The sequence below is a fragment of the Ricinus communis genome, chromosome 7 (genome assembly GCF_019578655.1).
Source record: "Ricinus communis isolate WT05 ecotype wild-type chromosome 7, ASM1957865v1, whole genome shotgun sequence".
Lineage (NCBI taxonomy): Eukaryota > Viridiplantae > Streptophyta > Magnoliopsida > Malpighiales > Euphorbiaceae > Ricinus > Ricinus communis.
In genome coordinates this window covers 12,896,008-12,900,982 of record NC_063262.1, presented here as the reverse complement: position 1 = coordinate 12,900,982, position 4,975 = coordinate 12,896,008, and the positions used below count along the sequence as shown (strand labels likewise).

General features: G+C 29.1%; 1 long non-coding RNA gene across 1 annotated transcript; it reads right to left on the bottom strand.

Annotated features, from left to right (window-relative positions):
• Window positions 1-757: 757 nt before the first annotated feature.
• On the bottom strand, window positions 758-2,963 carry LOC125370550. Its single transcript, XR_007216598.1, has 2 exons — window positions 2,698-2,963; window positions 758-1,123 (listed from the first exon to the last, which is right to left on the bottom strand). It is a non-coding gene; the product is annotated as an uncharacterized LOC125370550 (long non-coding RNA).
• Window positions 2,964-4,975: the final 2,012 nt, after the last annotated feature.

The window sequence follows — 4,975 nt, the reverse complement described above, 5'->3', positions numbered from 1 at the left end:
TTTAGATAGACAAATAATAAACCCTAGTCCCTTAAATAGATTAGGAACTAATAAAATAGGAAATAACTAGATAAAAGACTTAATTAGAATGTTTCCTAAATGACAAAATAAGAAATTAATTAAGATAGGAAATAACTAGATAAAAGACTCAAATAGAATGTTTTCTAAATGATAAAATAAGAAATTAACTTTCTATTACAAAAAAAAAAAGCAATTTAGAGACCACTTGTTAAATGCATATAGCGACCCTTTAAAGACCACATTTCGTGGTCACTAAAATCCTGGTCGCTAATAAAAATAGCAACCAAAAGGTTGCGTGGTCTCTAAAAATAGCGACCGCATCATGTGGTCTCTATTTTGCTACTCCACATGTGGTTGTTATTTAGTTTCTAGTTGACCGCTATAGTATTGATATGAGAGACCTCCTAGAGACCATTTAGCTACCACTTAACAACCACATACAAGTGGTAGCTAATTTGGAGACCACATATTTGTGGTCGTTAAGTGGTAGCAAATTGAACACCATTTCATAGTTTCTAGTTTTAGCTACCATTTATTTGTAGTCTCTCTACCATATCAAAGACTACTTAGCATTTTATAGCTAAATTAATATTATGATTTCTTTAATTAATTTTTATTGATTTTTTTATATATTTAGTCTTATTAATATTATATTGCATATCGTTTAAGTTATATATATTACTGTTATATAAAATTGTAAATAAAATTATAAATTATAAAATAACAGAACAGAACAGAAGAGGAATGTAATTAAAAATTAAAATTGTGTAATGTACAAAAATATTAACAAGTTCAAACATACTAAAAACGATAAATAAACAAATCTCAAGTCACAAAGAGAATATACAAAAATCCGTTTTCATCCGAGCCACCTCTGCTAGACACTATTCAAAGCTTTCTTGCCTAATTATTGAATATAAATTAATTAATTAAATTAAATTAACTAAATTTAATTAAACTAATTAAATAAATTAAATAAATCAACAAAATTAAATTAATTAAATATAAAAAAAATCCAAGATTTTTGCATAGACTCCAAGCATGTTAAGTTGTCTAGCACCAATAGCTTGACCATATAGTTTCTCCAGGGCACTTCCCATCCCTGAGTAATAAAGAGAGGATAGCATAAGCTTATAATTGTCAGCTCAAAGTAATACTAAATTTAAAACAATTTTCATAAGGCATTAAAACTAATATGTTTATTATGCTTGGCACCAGAATTACTATTAACTGTTGATTATCACCTATAAAAAGCTTTAGGACTGTGATGTTATGAATTCGAATCAAACTGTAGTCTAAGTATTTCTTTTTTCTTGAAAACAAAAAGAAGAGGCTACTAATTACTTACCATGACACCTTTGGATTTAAAAAAATGAACCATATACAAAGCCATGAATTACATTCTCAAGAACTGAAACAACAAGAAGCTCCATCTCTCCTAAATGGCCAAATATTCAGAAGTGACAAACCCAATAGATATTTGAGTTACTACTATTAGCATAGCAAAAGTGGAGAAGGCCACTTCTTTCTCTTTTAAATATGTTGTACTTGTATCTTGTATGTATTTACACATCATTGAATAGTTAAATGCCAACACATTTAATCATCCATAGTAATGGAGAAAATAAAATCAAAAGAAATACAAAATTCAGCTAACATTCATATAATGATTCTTTAGTAATGGGTAGCAATTAAAGTATCTCATTCTTGGTAAGGTATTTGTAAATGGTTGAGGTGTTTTTAGAAACTAATTTTTTTAATGTGGACTTAGAGTTGTTTTAGAGTTGGCTTTTCTCTTGAATTAAAAAAGAAGGGAGATGTAATTGAATTTTAACACCTTGCTTAAATTGAGAGGAACGAATAAACTTCTAATGTTAAATGAAACTCTATTTTAAAAAATTTATACTCTAAAAGTTGAGCTCATGAGTAAATGGAACACTTATATAGTAAGATTCAAACTCCCCAAAAATAGACTTTTGTGGCTGCAAATTACAAAGATTATATATAGTAAGAAAGTCTTTATTGTTTATAATAAGTCTTTTACAATTAAAAGAAAATCACATAACAAAATAGAATAAAAATGTCTTCGTTATTTCTCCGACTGCAAGTCTTGTAGATTACTGAAGATTACTATCCATTTAAAAATTATTTTGGTTTAGTTCTTATCCCATAATATTTGAAAACAAAATCACTAATTTGTCAAACCCTAAATACAGCTGAGAATCCTTTCTCTTTTCAACTATAAATTTTCAAGAAATTCAGAAACCAAATCATGTCTAGCATAAAAAAAAAAAAGAAGAGGTTTAATTCTAGGAAGAAAATAGCAAATCTCAAAATCCACCATTAAAAACTGTAGATTTTCATCAAATGGCCATAGGACAAGCAACAAAGTGTCTAAGATTATAATCAAGACCTAAAGAAAAAAATTCCAGATAAAGAAGCAAAGAACTTAAGAATTGAAAAACATAAAAGGAGATTCCATGATTTCTAATGGTACAGATTTAACCAAAAGGGCATATATACCTACTAATTCACAACGCACAAATTAAGAAATAAATATTAAAAAAATAAAAAGAGGTACAAATATACAGGTTGCTCACTTGAGTTATTTGACTTCCTTTGAACAAAAATGAGAGAGAGAAAAAAATACAACTGAAACCCACAAGAGAAACTTACCAAAATTGCTACTTATATATGGATATTTGAAGAGAGATAGAGAAGAATGGCGAAGACTTATCTTAACAGAAAACGGGAAACAACTATGACCAGCATCATAAGGCGGTTGGTGGCTAGAGTTTGGGGAATTTAGGGTTTGGGTAACTCTGCAATTTCAAATCAGAGAATATGATATTGGTATAACCTTTCAAGATAGCAAATTAAAAGCAATGAACCACATCATTTTCTTTAAAAAACTCATTAACTTAAACACCAACCAACTCTTATATAACTCCATAGCGACCATGTTTCAAGTGGTCGCTAAAAGAAACGAAAATGAAAGCTGTGTTTTGCATAAATTCATTAGCAACCACAAAGTAATGTGGTCGCTAATTTCTATACATTTATACTAAAATATTTTAGTATATAATTATATTTTTATATATATAAGTATAAATGAATATAATTAAAAATAATAAATAATAAATGAAAATATAAATAAATAAAATGAAATGCTTAAATAGTATTATATATTAAGTAAAATAAGATAAGTAGTAATATACATAAGTAAATAGTATATAAAATAATATTTTATTAAAAAATTATTATTTTAATAATCTTTATATTCATTGAATAAATAGAGACCACATGTTTGTAGTCTCTAAATGGTCAGTAAAGTACCTGTAAATATTTAATATTCAGGTTAGCAACCACTCATTGTGGTCTCTAAATGGACATTAGATTTTCTGCTAATTTTTGGCACGCCGATTAATGATCATATTTTTTGATCTCTATCGCTTTTGTAGATATTTGGTCACTATGTGGTCGCTATTTGATCGCTAAGAACTAAAAAGTTAATATGGTCTCCAAGTGGTAGCAATGTGGTCTCTGAGTGGTAGCTAAATATGGTCTCTAAATCACTGTTTTTTTGTAGTTTATACTAAACAAGAGGGCAATAACTCCTCTTGGTCGTTCTCCTCTTTAGTTTAGGTGCCTCCTAGATTAAACATTCAATATAGGCGCCTTTTTATTGTTTCCTCTTTTGACAACTTCTCAAGCTTCCTCTTTAGATAATTCGGCTCCCATAGCTTTTGTTGAGTAATTTTCGGCCCAATGAGGATTAATCAAAGCCCATCAAATTTAATGAAGTTAATAACATAATTAGACTTGATTAATTCTAGTCCTTCATGATGCTTGCTTGGATTGGCCCAAAGTTCTTGAATAAGGCTATTTAAGGCCTCCTTCATTCTTTTGGCTCTAGCTCTTGCAATTAGGCCTCCTTTAATGATTAATGGATCATTTGGGCTTGGGACTTGATCTCCTTGACTTGGTTGGCTACTTGGCTCATTGGGCTCTAGGATCACATCACATCATTATCATATTATTGTTAGAGTAATGCCCTAAAGACAAAGAGTTATCAAATGATCTGTTAATTTATACATCATAATTGATGGCATACAATTATACTAAAGGTATTGTTCGACTCTATTGGTATGAGTAGTCGAGTATCATTAAGGAATAATGCAAATTATTAGAGATGAACACTGTGGAATGTAAACACAAATGTAAGAAAAATTATAAAGCGAGTTTATAATGATGATGTTTTCATTACATACGTTCCTAAACTTTGTTCATAGTCCATGTTTGATCAAGAATTAGATATGGTTCATTGGATATTGATCAAACTCTCGATACTACTATAATGTGTTATCACTTACTTATGAAATAAGCAATCTGTCTCATAAGATTGAGGAATAGGGATTCCGAGATAAGCATATGGGTGCTTGTTACAAGAATAAGTTCATTGAACACGACCCTACTGAGTAGTTCATATGGAATTTACCCCAAGTTTTTATGGACAATACTCTTATAACAATCATGTAAAATGTAATCCTTAGATTTGAATAACAATATATTATCTTATATGAGAATTATTATACTTTGATACTATCTTATGTTCTCCTATCCATGGAGTGCTCAAGAGATAGCCATTGGGTATACTGAGTCATATGACGATAATAAGTTATCAATAAAGAATTTATTGACCTAGGTAATATATCATGGGACCTTATCCTAATGATTCTTAATATGCTTTAATATGGAAATTCTTGGCCAAGGCTTTTTAAACGAAGATTATAAAAAGTGTTTCATAGATCTTATTTAAGATGTTATATGCAATTATCAAGAACAAATATAGTTGATTTCAATTACAGAGCTAACACTTGCATCCATGCTCTATGAATCAATTGGGATAAAAGTACAATGAAAGGATTGAATTACATTATAAGATTATGGGAAA